Below are 18,552 nucleotides of genomic sequence, written 5' to 3' on the forward strand. Positions count from 1 at the left end.
ATATAAACAAATAAATTATAGCAGCAAAACAGATGTGTATATATATTCAATTTATATTATCTGCTAATATTTGTCAATAATTGTAGGTTTTAAAAACATGTTTTCTTAGCAAGAGTCTTGTTTAGAGTTAGACTAGGTTTGTTCTAGGAAATCAGTTACGTTATTGGTCAAGGGAAAATGTGTATAAATATGAATGTGATAAACAAATAATTCATTCCTGTTTTAAGGACAGTCTATGGAAATCCTTAAAATTCGTGTTCAGTCATAATTCAAGAATAAGTATTTTAATTATTCATTGGATTTACTAAGTGCTCATTGATATTGGATTAACACATTTCGGAATCATTATGAGCTCACTCAAGGAAAATCAGGATTTCCTCATTGTGGTACATCAGGACATTCACTGGCATTCATTTGGATCATTCACGATATGATAACGCATTTAGGATTAGTTGGAAATTAATTCCCAAGTCTTTAAATGTCTCTAAAATATTCATTTGGCTTATAGATAAATGAAGCGTTGATTTTACAAAAATTGCTTCTTTAGCTTCTTTCTATTACATTGTTTATGACCTATGATCCTAACAGATTTTGGCGGCATATCCGGGGTTTAAACTGCGTTTAGATATTTCAAAGATATTTAAAATATTTTTCCTTTAAAATTTGACTGATCTTGCTTTGGACTTTTGTTGCCTCTGATAACGACTTTAATTTCACAAATATGAGAGCTCTTTTGAAACCAGCAAGAATTCGCAATTTTCATCTGATGTTGAGAATCGGGATTCAATTCCTACTTAGGATAGATAAAGTATATGAAAAAGGTTGAGTTGATTGATTTTGCCAGGTGTTGTGATCCTTTTGTAGTGAAAGCATCTTTACGACAGAAAGAAATAAAGAATATTTTGATTCACTATTCGGTGGGAAAGGAAATGTTGCACATTATGGCTTTGGCTTTGATGAGTAAATATATCTTGGGTTTTGAAAGAAAAGTAAAGGAATTATTAAGAAAACTTTAGTTTCAAAAATGAAAGAAATGTAAATTCAGAGAGAGAGAGAGAGAGAGAGAGAAGAAATGAAAATAAAAATTCAGAGCGAAAGAGGGGAATGCAACATAGATCAAAATAATTAGAACTGGCAGGACGAACATTTAACTCCTGTACACACAAGTTCAGGTTTTGATTTTGCCAGTAACGTTAGTATAGTACACCTTTTTCAAAAAGAAAAAGTAGATGAACAATCTTTTCATTGGATAAAAGTGCCGAACACTTAAAACGGCCAAGAGAGCATAAGGTAAATACTCACATTTCACAAAAAAGAAGTGCTTTTCACTTTGAGATAACTACTGAAAAATTAAAATGGCCATGAGTGATTTGAACGTTGCTATTGCAAAATGTACTTATTGGCAGATCTTGTGATATTTACATTTCACTGTAACTTGTGTGGCATTCAGCTTCTCTAATAGGTTTCTGCAACAAACAAGAGATCCTTGTTCCTTTCTGACAATGAGTAGATGCTTTTGTCCCCCATTACTATTACTCACATTGTCTCAGTACTGCAAAGCCAAGCGTGTGTTGATGTGTTGTTAGAGATAAAGCATACAACTTACTAATGCAGACTGCCTATACGTGATCTACGTCCATGATGTAAAGTTAATTGATACTATAAATTACCTACTTAGTGCACTAAGTAAGTTACCTGTGAAGTTTTCATAGATGATAATTACATTCTTCCATCCCAGAGTATTAATAAGTGACATCATAATAGGCGGTGCATGTAAATTATAGAAGTTTTTGATGTTGCTGGAGTTGAAAGGTGAACTGACGTTCATATCTATAAAGCAGGATGGATCGTCTGGAACAATGGCGGTCATATTGTTTTCACTTTTGCAAAGTTTCACCTCATCAAGTTGTCTCCGACATCTGATCTTTACATTCTATTTGGAATAGAAATGGCAAGGCTCTTTACATTCTATTTGGAGTAGAAATGGCAAGGATCAGTACATTCAATTTGAAGTTGAAATAGGAAAGGATCTTTACATTCTACTTGGAGTAGAAATGGCAAGGATCTTTATGTTTTATTTGGAGTAGAAATGACAAGGATAACCATAGCAAACACCGTTCGATTCGCACTGTCCCTCTATCTGTTCATAGATGTTCCCACCCCAAAACACTGTCAAATATAAAGAAAGGCGTGAAAAGATATGATTCCCTTCTTGATATTTATCCATATTTTCATAATAACTTGTATTATAGCTTGTACTAACATGTCCGCATTCTCCAAACGCCTATTTAATTTAATAGCACCATTAAGCATTCACATTTAATTTTAGATTGTCCTTACATTTCCGCTGTCTAGAAAAGACTTATTTCATAGCACCATCAAGTATTCATGACAACAAATGTTGGTGATGAACATATACTTATCAGAATTTTTAAAGACATGTGGCAGCCAAGTAAGTACGCAAATAACTGTAATACAAACGTCCTCGATAAGCAATTTTAACATTCCGACCATCTATCAGATATATGAGCTGCTGAAAGACTACAATGTCAAATAAACTACTGATAAATAAAATAGTCTCGTTTGCAAAATGATAGACCATTATAAAAAAAACAAATAATATTTTGTATAATAAATACTTATGGGCATTCTTTGGTTATCTTTACATTGCATTAATTCAGAACGATCTCGCCTTAAATTTCAACAACTACAAATGATCTAAATTCGACTCGCAACAGGTCATATTTATATTTTCCACTAATATCAGTTATATATTATAAAATATTAGCATAGAAAAGTAGTCTGACAATGTGCATTTTAGATTTTTGGTAGTTGATATAGGCCAACACCTTCTATACTCTATTAGTTTGCTCTTATAGGACACGAAATTGCACGTGTATGAAAGCGATCCCGAGGACTATGAATGTTACCAATGTGCGTCCATGCAAAGGAATAATCATACAGAGTAAATTACGTTTGAGCTATATCAGTTACCAACAAAGCCGCTATTATAACACTAGTATGTATATTCAAATCGTTGAGATTGTGACGTGACAAATACAACGTATAAATATAGGTTAAGTGCTGGTTTTGGTACCATAAGCTCTTTTGTTGTTCAAGGAAATACTAGATTTCTGCTGTCGGTACAATCGCTACGGTGGGTTGCGTATATACTACCGGAGTGATCGGTGGTTTTCCATTTAAGCCAGCACCATTTTAAAGTTGGCCATGCGCATTATTGTATTCTTGATAGCCATCGAGCACAGTTTATTAATCTTACCGAGACTACTTCATGCTACCACGAATTCTAAACACACATATATTCGCAAATATAATCACATCGAAAAAGTGTTACTAACACTGACCGCGACACTGGTTCCGATCCGGGACAAAAATTCCGATTGTCGTGCATATAATGGGTGCTTTTCCTATATATATTTACCTTTAACTATTTGTTGGCTTTCCTTTTTGTTTTGGTTATATGTTATGTATATCTGTCTTTTGTAATCGACCTTTGTCCAATATCAAGTTAATGGTCTACCTTACTTGAGACGTTTATTTTGCAAACAATATATTACATAGATATTACTTTTCTAAGATTATAGATTAAATAGTCAGATCGTTATTACTGGAGTTAAACATGTTTATTTAAATCTGAGTCTATTACAATAACTGCCACTTGGATGTTTTTGACAACTTTGAATGTTTTGGAAAGGAAACTGATCTACATCCTGATTCTTTTATCGTGTCTTAGTTTTAAGTGATTCTTGTTTATTTGAAAAATTACTCATTCGCACATTAGCATAGGAGGTAAAATCAGTCCTATCATTGCCTTCAGGTTTTAGTTTGGGTGGATATATTTATTTACATTATTCACTGAAATTACAATGTGCTTATCAATACTTCTTGGACTAAATCATTAATTTTGAATTATAATGAATTAATTCATGGTCATTTCGGATTATTCTTTTGTAATAAATCAAAAGACTGTTAACACATCGCCACATTCCAGACCATTGAGACTTTAGTACGTTCGAGACTACAGGCATATCAACACATTCAACATTGAATTTTATTTGAAACAAACTCAGTGAATCCACTTTGGTTGCAAACCTGCCCAGACCAACATCAGCGATACTTCTAGTAGCGTCCGTAAGTATTAATAGACATTAGCCGCTTGTGTTGTTATGTTGAGGACGCTTTGCATAGCAACGCTTCAACAAGAAGATGAGTGCATATTTGCCTGTCCAAAAGAGTTTGCAACGGCAGAGTCGAATAAAACATTGGTAAAATACGTTGTCCGTCGGGGATTGAATAATTAGCAACTTCAAGTTGTTGTGCAACCCTATACAAATGAAAATATAAAAGATGATTGTTTGTTATCATGTAAGCGGGCCCGATGTCATGTAGTTGAATCCAGTTTAACGATTCCGGTTTATTATGTGGGAGGAATCACAGCTGCAAATTCATTTCGCAAAAAAGGCCATGTCGAAAATTATATACTGACTTTACCATCAAAATTAGTTAGCATAGAGGCCTTCTGAGAGATGTACAGGGTATTCAAAGACTTCCGACTGCGCCTATTCTGCGATTCGTTCCTAGTAATCGAACACATTTTCCTTTTTTATTCGTAATGGAGAGGCTACGGCCCCCACCGACATTTTAAAGCCATTGCTGAAGAGGTTCATGCAGTTCCTAACGCAGCGGCGTTTAGAACCGCGAGAGCCTCAGTTGCTAACAACACAGAAATTGCTGGAAGGAATGGTAATATTCCACTGGTCATGTGTAATTGGCATCAACTCTTACTTAGACAAGTGTAAGGTCACCGATGTGTTTTTTTTCTTTGGCTGATTAAATTGTTTTTGGGCAACCCCGCGTGGACGATTCCAACTAACTTTATAGGAAAAATCCTCATTGTGAGCCCGCAGTCATTTCTTATTGCGTTTTTGTATATTCACAAGCTGGTTGTCGCTAAGACCAACCGTAACATCGTGATAGGACATTATTATTTTAGAACGGAACTTGTCTCAGTAGAATAAACTTGAGTAGTTTCCATAGATACGCCAATGTGCTTGATTTGAGCACCCGCCAATTTCAGCATGCTGAGTATTGTCGGAGAGGACTGTAACATAACACCTGTAATCACCAGCACCAGTAGCACTTACACATGCATGAAAGTTAATGTCGATCACGGACTGCCTAAACAACTCCAGGTGTTGCAATGAAAGGTAATAAATCGGATACAACGTAACGCTAGGAACATAGCATATTCATGTCAGTGTTTTGATGCCTGTCGAAATTAGGGCGTACCTTGCCTCAGATATGCACGTTCAATACCGAAAAGCACAATATCTCAAGAGACATCTTTAATGTTAATGTTGACAGCTCAACTTTACCAGCAGTGGTATCTCCATCTTACCTAATCAAATTGCAATGTTGGCGTCGTTCTTACCGGTTAACGTAATTTTGTGTTGGGATCTAAATATAGCAAAACAAAACTACATGTCTGAGAGGAATTGTACACAAAAACTTCAATGATGTTGACGATATTGCTGCTCGATTCTACCACTGAAAGCATTATTAACGCCCATGGCTATAGCTTATACATCAGCGGTATTAGCTGGGTTGGTGTGTGCGCAATGTGGCCACATTGCTTACGGTTGACAATCTGAATTATCTTTCATTAAAGTCCTAGTTGGACCATCATATTTCGCGTAATCATCGCTGTATCTGTGGTGTCCAGTACTCTTCGTGAAAATATCATCATCGCCTCGATTTACTTTATGTCGATAGAATATTGAGCGGTGTTGAACAGCCAGATAATGCCACTGATACCTAATCTAACTCTATTACAAAATAATCGGTTCTGGGGACGTCATTGTGTATACGTTTTCCCTAAGTTTCTAAGAAAGCTTCGCGTCGAAGGAATCGACCTAGATGTGTCTCTCTGTTATTTGATTAGGGACCCTACCCGGCTACCAATAATATTTACCTCTCTCTCTCTCTCTCTCTCTCTCTCTCTCTCTCAAGATATATATATATATATATATATATATATATATATATATATATATATATATATATATATATATATATATATATATATATATATATATTGCTTCGATTTACTAACACAAGCCAGTACTTGATCTTATGTGTTCTCAATTAGGTCATTGTGACAAATATGCAATCGCCGTATCAACCTTGAATATAGAGGAACAAATGGTCGTTGTCGACTTTAAAATCGTTTGAACCGCTTAGAGTAGCCAATATTAGATCGATCCACAGCAACGTTTCTGATAATATGACGACTTACATTGCAACTAGTTTAGCGATTGGCATAGAGCGCGACGACAAGGTCAAATCGCCTTTAGGTGCACTTGCAAATAAAAACACAACATTGGTAAATTTATGGCATAGAGTCGACTCGTTTGCTTCTTGGTAATTCAATAATGTTTCTTGAACTTTGCACGGTCGGTTACTTTGCATGCAATCGTTATGTTAATACTAAAAACATCAATCTAATTTATTTAGCTTTGACTACCATATTTGCTGGAATATCATCATCCACTTGATTCGTTCGTTTCGGATGGTTCAGTCAAGGAAAGCAATTTAAATTTTTTCTGTACAATACCAAATAATGACTTTCATGTTCTTCTGACAATATTAAACAAGTTTACATCGTTGCTGTTCTCAGAAAATTCCTAAGTTGATTAATTTGTCAATAAGCTTCGGACATGAGTTCAAAGCATTATAACAATTTGTTAGGCCTCCTTGACAAAATCTAAGTGATGCATTCAAATGATGCATTTGTACATAAATAACCTTAGATAAGCCGCTTGCGTACCAAAATGTACAATAAATGGCCCAGATGTTACAAGCCATTTACTTCTCAAATATAGATTATGTGCCTTTTATTTTAATTGAAATTTACCTGACATCATCAAATTAGGCTTTATTTTTCATGTATAACTAACGGACGCATCGACGTCTCCTCAGTTATTAAGAAAAGTATTATTTTCCGAAAGGTAGACTTTACTGGTGATATTTTGACCATCAGGTTAGCGCTTTAACTAAATCTGCCTCAGCAAGCTTAGAACGCAAAGTGACCCCCCCCCCTTACCCCCAAACCAAACAAGCCTTCATAATTGAAGTTGAGGGGCTCATATGAAACTATGAATGATGTCTCCCTATAACTGGGCCAATATAAAAGCTACTCCATTTTGAATGGCTCTTTCATGGTTTATTATAAACGCATCAACAAATGGTAAGCATCCATATCAATGGAGTATTAAATTCATATCTCTCAAATATTTGAACAGCCCAGAATTAAAGAAACTTTATCCTGGCGAGGGTCGATTTCAACAGGTTCTTGCGTAAGGATAAGGAATCCATAATTTGCTTTGTTATGTCGAGCTTGCCAACATCATTGGTACTAGCAAATAACAGAGACGTCGCTAGCATTTGCAAATATTCATCGGTACAAGCATTGCACAAATATTGATCCGTCACAGTAGAATATATTGTCTATACTCATGTAATACATTCCTAGACTCATATGAAAAGACTGTGGACATGAATTGATGTATGTACTTGTCACAATCACAAAGATATCTATGCATAGTAAAGTGATAATAGCGGTTTCATTGGTTACTGATATAGGTCAACAGTCTTTTACTACCCATGCCTAAATTCTTACAGGGACACATTTTGTAACTTTCACAAGTCCATGGGTTCGAATGCATAAATGTGATTTTTATCTTACCAGGGCAAAGTCATAAGGTATAGAAGGAGTAATGACTTTTATCAATACCAAAAATCGAAAACTCTTATTGTCACTCTACTTACTAAACATGGTATGATATTGCTAAGCATCCAACATCACAAGTGATAATAGATTGTTGTTATAAAACACTATTAATTTAAAACTAATACAATATATTATTTTGAAAGCTGTACCTGTCTATACCCGGGTGGTTTGATGGTCCAGCGAATGAGCGGTTTGTTCATATTGGCTGTAATGTTTGCAATGACAGAGTTCCTGCTGTCATACTCTAGTACAACCATGGCGTCAACATCAGACTGGATGTCAAAGTGTCGAACTGGTATTAAAAACGAAACCAATAAATGGATTCATAGACTGGATATTAAAGTGTCGAACTGGTATTGAAAACGAAGCTATGAAATGGATTCAAACAAAACAAACCTACCTACGACCCATCTAACTACCTTCACACATCCATACGTATACAACAGGTAGATGCTACATTTTCGTGAGTGTAAATATTACATAACCGGAAACAAATTGATTCCGATCATGATAGCCTTACACTACTCCCTTCTCCTTCATTAAACACACCATCGTTTTATTTTTATCTTTAAATGTGTCCTCTTTTGTTTTTGAAATATGTTTTAGATTACTTACGTGTTTTCGAAAATTTTGCCCTACCTGCTTTGAGAATTTCAAAAGCTTCGTTCATATCAATATGACGCCATTGAATGTTTAATCTATATCTGTTCAATGAAAATGTCTCATTCATGTCTTCCTGTCTTGGGTCACCATTGATTACCGCACCTGTAAGAGAGATAAATCCTCTTTTATTTTTAGCACATATAAAGCTGTCTCAGGTTTTTATGTGTCTATATGAAGATCCAAGTATTCAGGATATAATTATTCCTTCTACCTGTTCTTGAAAAGTTTATCTTTCATTGCACAGGGAAGGCATTGGCTGGTTATCTACCCATCTTTGTTTCGAAATGTATAAGAGTATTGCATGAGATAGACAGAGATAGAGAGAGGGGGAGGATGAATCAGACATCTCCACGCAAAAAAAATTAGTTTAAACATCCGTATAGAAGAGGATTATTTGAAACGTCCTGAATAGTCGTGTAGTAGCTGCTTTACTACTTTCAACCTGTCACTAAATTTAGCACCTATAAAATAGACAAAATTACGTTGTATGAAAAGATCTGTAGCTATCAATGCAGCTGGTCTGACATAGATATAGGCGTACGAAGCAACATATGTAATTGACAATGACGGTAAAGAAGAAATAATTATATTATTAAGCAAATGAGCTCACAGTAAAATCCATGTGCTCTCAAGGTACTCTCTGAATAAATCAGGTGCAAGTGATGATGTGAAATATACAATGCAGGTACAAGTGCAATTTACAAGGGTATAAGCAGTATGCCTAAACTTGAGTTCAAACATACATTTAATAAGTGGATTACGTGTGTACACGTGCATGGGGAGTACCGTGAGGGAATGGACTAATTAACTGTTCACTAATAAAGAGCCTTGATTTACAGCGTAATAGCATTCAGAACCTTATTGATTCCCCTTGTGTTTGAGAAGAATTACGATTACCATTAATAAATGAAAGATGAACATTACGAAAGCAATAAATTTATATAATGAAACTTAATGATATAAACTCTAAAACGAAAACTGACATAGGAGATCAAGATTGTGTAGCCATGCATTTTCCGTTTATATATATAGTGAAGGCAGAAGACTGCATGGCGACCGATGATTGTATCGAGTTGCTTAAATGATGCATACACCAGTTGTCTGAGAAAAGAAATCTGAGAGAGAGAGAGAGAGAGAGAGAGAGAGAGACAGAGAAGAGAGAGAGACAGTCAGAGAGAGAAGAAGAAGAAGGGAGGGAGAATATCACTTTTATAGGAAACATTTTATTTTATTTATTTATTGATTTTAAGAACAAGTAATGGTTAGTAACAATTTGACGAGGAGGACTAACATAAAACAGTAGTTCTGTAAAACATTTTTTGAATGCTTGTTAATTTTTTAATTCATTACATGCAGTGGGCTATGTCAATCTGTATCTTGTAGCTGACCTTGTCCAAAATCAATTTCATTGCTTAGCTGACCTTGTCCAAATTCAATTTCATTGTTTAGCTGACCTTGTCCAAACTCAATTTCATTGTTTAGCTGACCAAACTCGTTGATTTTTTTATATTCTGTAAACATCTAATACATAGCTAATATTTTCTCGATCAGTATGGTTTAATATTAGGATCAGTATTAATAGAAGTAAACATCTTTTTTCGTAACAGATCTTATCTCGTAAACGTTTGGAAAAGTGTTTTAAATAATATTAATTACCGGGAATTACAGCGAATTCAATTAAGGAAACCTTGGCACATCTCCACGACACGGGCCATCACAGGCACATCAACATTTCCAGCGTTGGAGTTTTTGAGAATAGCACTAATTGTTATTCAGACCTTTAAGCATATGGACATGCGCTAGTAATTTTAACATTATTTGGAATTAGCTTCGCAATACCGTACGTTCTTTAACCTTTTCACTTTGTATTCTAAGGAAATAGATTATTTTTTGCATTTTACAAAAGACTTGTTGGCTTGCACTTTGTTTAAGACAGTAGAGTCATAACACTGTATGTTCGATATTGGAAATCTGCCTTCTTACATCACGAAGAATGAAAAAGATATAATTTGAAAACTAGAGACAAAGACCCAAGAAAGTCAAAGTCACGAAAGTATCGTTCGGTGATCGAGACGGACAGTTGATAAATGATACGGATGATAGGACAAGTACGGAGGGAATAATATCCTAAGAGAGATCTGAAATACACTAACCGCATTTAGACCTTTTAAAAGGAACACAAACAAATTTCATGCAGGTGTTTAAAGAATTGCGTATTATCTGTACAAATGAAGAAAACGTGTGCGAATGTGTAGTATGGGTCTATTCAGCGCATTTATTTGCTGTTGAGCAGTATGAATTCGGTGCAAATGTAGCTAATTGGAAATAATTGTAAAACGATTCAGGAAGTAATAAACGAAGCAAAGGACTGATATTCACAAAGCGAAGATAGATAATCGCAATCATAATAATAATAATGACTTAGCACAAAGCCAAATCTTTAAAAGCTCTAAGCGTAAACGACAATATTACAAGAAAGCAAACATCATGAAATTACAAAGCAAAAAAATGCTGACAATAATTAAGGAATCAAACATGACTAAGTCTATAACTCTGCTCATTGTAGTCGAAATAGGTGAGTTTTAAGAGCCCTCTTGAATGACATGACAGTGCCCTTGTGCCTAAGATCAGTGGACAATTCGTTCCACTTAGCCTGGCCCTGGTCCGCAAAAGAATGTCATCCGTAAAGCTTTGTTTTAACTATAGATACAAAGAAAATGCGAGTGTCAGAAGAGGAGCGTAAGTTGTTAGATGGAGTGTACTGGTGGGTGAGGTCAGATAAGTACATTGGACTGGAGGGAGTCAACGAAATATAGCATAACGAACAGACAATGCGATAAGTAAATGTGATGTCCTTTATCGTAGAAAATGGGAAATAAGGTCCGATAAACAAAACAACACTATTTTGATAAGCAAAACAAATTTCTGAAGACACCAGTGAATCACAAAATGATATCTTTCCTTATGATGAATTTTAAGCATCGAATTGTCATCTCTGTAGACCCCCATCTAAGTCTTTTGTCATAATGCAAAAGTTCACATATTCCCTTTTGAATTTGAATCTGGATTTGAAGACGGTATCTTATGAACCTGGACGAAACACATTCATATGCATTATAGATACACAATGATCCTGTGACATTTTCTTCTAATACACCAGAGAATGAGTACTTCAGCAGCGGTCATTCTTCGTAGAACTCATAATTTCTAATGATTTTTCTGATTTAATTACCCTTGTTAAGTTTCATATGAAAACCAAAATACACTGTCTAACATGCATGCTCATTTCAAATACAATTGTTAAATCAATTGTTAAAGCTTTAACGAACAGAACTGAACTGTTTGACAGTTTTTTGGTTATTTACAACGAGTGCCAATGTTAAATAATATTTATTTATATTTTAGACTTCGCCAATTGAGTGAACATAGTTCATTGAAAATATTTTAATATTATTTTATAATTCGAGGCAAATATTTTTTGCTTCCGTTTTTCTTTAAAGTTGAATACTCATGATCTTTATAGATTTGATATATTTTGATACCAAATGGATGGTAATAAGTGAATTTAAATTACTTCTAAGTTAGCATTGTATCAATCTCTTCAAATGTTTTCTTAGTACCTTTATATTCTATAGAATACAAATTATTTTAGTTTATATAAATTGTACAAATATGACCTTATATCTGTTTGTTTCTAAATGCGTTTAAAATACCATATCCTACAGCTTTTGTAAGCCTCCGTCAAACACTGATTTCAGCTCGAGTTTAATGTAAGACCTAGATACTCGGTTTGTCAAGACACATGCATTGCTATGTTTAAGACTTCACTGATAAAGTAAAATTATTCTGATAAAGGATAATTCACTATATAATACAACTTTTAGCACAATTATCTCAAAAGCTATAAACAATCCTTAGAAACACAAGAATACATTACTTAATTTTACGGATTGGATGATACTCTCAGTGTGAAGATTTTGTAGAACGTTAATTCTCTAAATAGATAAGAGACATTTGATATATTATTTTTAAACGATTGATTGATAACATACAATATAATAATAATGAACATTTAATAAAATAATAACATATTTCATTTACAAAGTGTGAGGAGGCGTGTCTTTACTTATACGTTCCTTAATTGGTAAGTATTTATTGTGTTTGATCAGTATTTACACATGCTACCTTTTGTAGAATGTACCTCTTTTGCCATAGAGGTTTAATAAAAGACGTGTTGACAATTTACTAGGAAGCTCTATCCTCCTTATTCTTTCCATAACGTTTGATCGTCAGAATGTCATGCATTGATGAGACCGATACGATTTGCTGAAATAGTTTCTACTGCAAAACATGTTCGATTTAAGGGATAGCTTATTGTAGGAAAGAAATTTACCCGAATAACAAGTATAATTATCAATATCGGCCCTGTGATTCATAAGCACTATACGACCCAGATTATCATATAGAAAAATAGATCTAATTATTTACCAGAACACGAACTGTCCTAAATACAGATCTTTATACTTTTGTTTGCATAATCACTTCTATGCTGCATTTACTGTCGATTAAATATCTATTCATTAATATAATATTCCTCTATACGTGTCTTAGACCAAAAATCAATTAATTTACTAAATGGACAAATTTATGAAATCCAGATGAATTGATTATCGGTGTTTATAGTCGATTAAGCAATAAATAATTAATTAAATAATCACGTTAACAGTTACATTACAATACGAGATAGTTTAAGAACAGAAATTGAGTAAATAGGTATTGACTGTTGAATAAATGACTTTCAGTACATATAAGGCTGCAACACAAGAGCGAGTAAAGTGATGAAACACTTTGGCAAACAGGGTGTGGGGAGATGAATAGGCAAATATATTGCGTCCCAAACTGAACTGTCGTATCTGACTGTGGCATTTTAGGGCTGTGAGACGTGAACAACTTTCACCAGCCTAGCATCGATTAGAAATGTTTCACCAGACATGTCTGCGTCATATCATCCGTAGCATCTGGTGACGCATTGTGTCCATCGTACAATGACGCCAGTTACCATAATGCTGAGCACAGTGAGTCTGCACCTCTGTCGAATGCCACATCATTGGTTGCCCATGCAGATCATGTTCGGTGAACTTTTAAATGATCATGTCACGCGGGAAGAGGAATGGTACCATGTTTGATGGCATGGCATACAAAATTAACGGTTATCAAACAGCGGGGGAAACACCATTGCAGTCTACATTTTTATTATTCGTCCTTCTCATCGTCAGTGGTACAGGCATATTAAAGAATCAAATAGAACGAATAGGTTAGGAAGATAGTTGTTGAAAGCCTAATGTTTCTAGTCCACAAATGACATGGAATATATAAACATTGCCAACAAAATTATTCCAAAATGTATTATTTTGAATACCAAAAGAAAGTATCAAAATAAATTCTTTTGGAGCAAGATCGGAAAATTGATTTAAGTTACAAAATGTATGAAAAAATATCTTCTACCAGCTCGCCATTGATATGTATGCATCCAAGTTAGATCACTAGCTTACCAGATAGATAGATAGATAGAGAGAGAGAGAAGGATAGAAACAAATGATGAAATAAGAGTTGGCATTGGAGCTGCAAAATTAAAGATCAAGTATTAGCGTCCAATTCATCCTTTGCACAATTTTAAAGTTTCCTTCTATCGAACTATATTGTCCAGTTTCAACTCTATATATTTTGCTGTTGATGAAAGATTACAACGCATACTGACCTCATATTTTCAGGAGTATATTGAGTAGACTTGAACAATACGATTTTTATTTATCATTTCATTTTGCGCTTACCCAGTGTGATTACATGTTGCATCGTTTCATTCTCTAAAGAGACGGCATGCTTCCAGAAGAAAACCAAAGGTATTATCCACATGCTTTTTTCTCTGGCACACAACTGCTTTCAACAATTGCAAAATGAAGGGTACAGTGACCTGCAAAAAAATAAAAGAATGAAACCATCCTCATCTTCATGGTTATGTCAAATTGTTATGGATTTGTTTATGAATTTGTTTCAATGACTCATTGTTTTGTTCTTTTTCTGCAGTTATTGTTTGTTTTTTATGTTGATCGTGATTTTTAAATGTGTCCTTCTCTATATCTAATTACAGGACACTCATCGTCGCATGCTCATAAAGATATATTAGGGGTGCTAACGCTCTGGTGACCTAGTAGTTAGAGCGTCCGACTCAGATCCCGGATCTCTTTGGTTCCAACCCTGTCCGAGTTATAGCAAAGACTTCTAAAAATGGTACTAGCAGCTGCCTCGGCTGGTGCACAGCATTAAGAGGTCAGTGTTAGGACTGGTCGGCCTGGTGTCAGGACAGTGTGATTCGTGAGACATCATGCCACATATCTGCGGTATGATGCCCTTGTTCTAGACATTGCTGTACCCTGTCACAATACAGATATCGTAGCGTACTGACTGAAAAAAGTGTTAAAGTTATGCTAAAGATCCAAGAGAGAGAGAGAGAGAGAGAGAGAGAGAGAGAAGGTCTATCGATACAAATTAAAATAGACAAACCACAAAAATAAACAAAAACCTTTTGCCAAATAATTTACAGTTGCACTAGCAGCACGACAGAAACGCGAATTTTTATATGAATGGTAATTAATAGGTAAACAAATTAGTAATTTCATGCATATTTTAAGAATGTATTACTCATAATATAAGCTTTTCCTTTTTAGGCAACATCTTTTCTAACAAAGGCTTCCATGTCAGACACAGGCGAACTATACTAGGGAACAAATCTTTAGGTATGAAACAATATTGCTATAGATATATTAAAAGCAAGTTCATGAAATAAACAGTTTTTCATCTCTTTACTCATTGAGAACAAGCGTTAAACAAGTGGACACTTAGAAATAGTAGATATCATAACTTATAAACACAACTGCTGTATTGTAGGTATATAAATCATAGAAAATCTTCCCAATGAAATTTCCTTTTTTTTACAAAAGACTGAAGCAAAATATTAGCGTATCTCCTCTAAAGGTGGTGACATATTTACAATGCAATGCTCAGAAACTATGAGACAAAATGACGCGTAAACTTTTGCTCAATTCAACTCAATGTTTCAAAATAATAATGCACCTGATTTTTATGACCGAGTTTGGCTCTAGTGTGAAAATGTTTTTGAATGGAAGCAGGACCCAACATAAACTAAAGCAAAATAAAAGTCGAAAGTATAATATTACGTTTTGAGACAATAGTTTTGGGAAACAAATTCTTACACCAAACTCATTGTTAGTTTGCATGGTGTGCGAAGCAGAAATGAATATTATTCATATATAAAATACAGGGGTGGAGTATATTGCCTTAAACCGCAATTCCTTATGGATGCCTATTCAAACTTTTCAAAACATATTTAATTCACCTCCGGCTTTGAGTGATAAATTTCTTCTGACATCAATATCACAATAATTTTGGAAAATATTGTTGAAGCAATGAGGAAAATATGTATGGGACAAGAATACATAATCTCTGGGTGACATTCGATTTACTTAATCGATTAATATGATTTGTTGTTGATGTTGTTCTAGGGTTTGATGCCATTTTCAGCACAAGATAGGCTATACATGGCGGCAAGTATTAATGGTAGAGGAAGAACCCTGGAAAACCCCGGAAAGTAACACCGACCCACGCAAAGATACTGGTAAGCTTTCTCACTTACCCACATATTCCGAATCCGAGACTAGAACCCACGCAGACATATGTGAGATGGCAGTGATCCGTAACGCTTTAGACCACTCGGCCACTCGGGGCCCCTTGATTCTAATGACAGTTATCAAATGCGTTGTACTGTTTGTCATGCAACCACCCATAACGATACCCGACGGTGGTTCATTTACGTCTTTAAATGTTTCAAAATAGTTCGATTTACCATGCAGCAATACCAAAGTGTGTGTTGTGTGTGCTTGCAATGTGAAAACCGTTTACCTTAATCTCTCTGGCAGTAGGTTCCAACATAACTAGGGTACTTGTAAAGTCGGACTGTATTATCACATTACAACAATTTTTTGTTCAGGAAGCTGGCCACTTTACGAATGGCTACCTGACCAACAAAAAGCTTTCTTTGTTATTGCTAAAATTTATTTACTACCCGGCTTCATCATTTTAGAGTTTTAATCGCGGTTTTTGTTTTAAATTTTCATCTATTACCGCGTCAACATTTGCTCATCATTGCACGTTAGATAAATGCTTTTGGCGTAATGCATAGCGTAATGTGCGTTCACGTAGAATGATCAAAATCAATAACATCTCTCCAGTGCAAAGATATGAACATGCACATCCACTTTGATATAATCGTGACCGTATCGGATACACGCATAAACCGTCATATGTACTCATCAGTTTCAATATGGTGGTTCACATCAGTTCCTCTATCGCACAGTACGTGTTGTAAATACGCTAATAATTCGTTAGCCATCGCTTCCATTTCAATACCTTCATTTGAAATGTTTAACCTAATTTGTGAAGACGTGTGTTGCAAAAACAAAGACAACTATTTATCTAAATTCGCATTTTAGTAGTAATCTTTTACTCTGAGGCATAAATAAACGCTCTTTTCAATATTTGTTTTCGCTGTAAACTTCACTTTGAGAATTGATCAAAGAAGATGGTATCAAATGCATACATGCACGTTCAGATAAAAAATTATTTTAAACCTGTACATGGTTAGTTCCAATTTTGCACAATAAACTCTCTGTTGAGATTTCAGGTGGAAAAATCAGGGATGGTACACTTCAATCTTCGGATGACGCAAATAATGTTATAGACCATTAGTTGTATGTAGATCTTTTTCAGAGAGATTATAAGAATGAAACTACATTATAGTTTGCATTATGCAAGGATTGTTGCTTCAAAGATTAGAGGTCATTTGAAGCAAAACGGTAGCCTCGTACAAGGAATGTCGACAAGCACAAGCGAAAAGAGGAAGATGTTACGGATATGCATGCTGTAAATTGCATTTGCTTAAATAAGTAAGACTTTACTAAACACAGCATCTTCATCCCCTGATCACCCTCTGGCCTTATCGATAGCTCCGGTGGCCTAAGTGGTTAGAGCGTCCGTCTCGGACCTATGGTGAGCCATACCAAAGACGTCTACAACAAATGGTACCGCTCAGTTTTACGAGGTTGGTGTTAGGACTGGTCGGCCTGGTGTCAGGATAATATCATTGGGTGGGAGCTAATTCTACATGTCTGCGGCATGTTGCCTCAGTGCTAGACATCACTATAAGCTGCCACGTTGCAGACAGCGTAATGGCTGAAACATTCTTAAAGCTACGTTAAAAATCTAACACACATACACACACATTGACCTTATGCCAAGATATGTCAATAGCATCCACCTTAAGTGAAAAATGTACAAAAGTTCTGTTCTTTTATTGACACATGATATCATTGAAGATGCAAAAGTGGACAGACATAAGCGGATAGACACAAAAAACTCGGTCATATTGATACATACAAACTTTAGTTTGAATAAATTATTATAATAATTGGATGGAATGATGAATGCTCTTAAAACCACAATTTTGTATTATATTTACCAATTAATTACTGAAAAGAACAAAAGATAGAAAAGTAGAGGTCCAGATTGAAAAATGTAGATAAATGAGGTTATGGACATTGTCTCCATTATTCGTCATTTCTGTTATTCACTCGAACAGCAAGATGTATTCAAGCTTACACTAGGTCGACTCTACAATATTCGATAAATTGAAACAGAAAGAAGTTTTTTTATAATTACCTGTTTTTGTCAGTGTTAGGCAACTACTGCGTATCCAGTGTAAGCTTACTGTACTAAAATTATATCCCTTTTATCACCGAATGCCACAGAGTTGTGTGAACACATAAGAATAATTTAAATTCAGATAAGTTTTATTACATCTACCTATCAGAAACAGATAGCTGATATAAAAGTGAGGAGATAATGATTGTAAATGGCATGAAATTAGAGTCTTAATCCCAGGATAATGCAATACAAATTGAATTTATACTCCATTGTCAATAATTGATTTGGTTCTTCACCGCATG

This window comes from Sinohyriopsis cumingii, unplaced genomic scaffold (genome assembly GCF_028554795.1).
Source record: "Sinohyriopsis cumingii isolate HCF-2022 unplaced genomic scaffold, ASM2855479v2 utg002136l, whole genome shotgun sequence".
NCBI classification, from domain to species: domain Eukaryota; kingdom Metazoa; phylum Mollusca; class Bivalvia; order Unionida; family Unionidae; genus Sinohyriopsis; species Sinohyriopsis cumingii.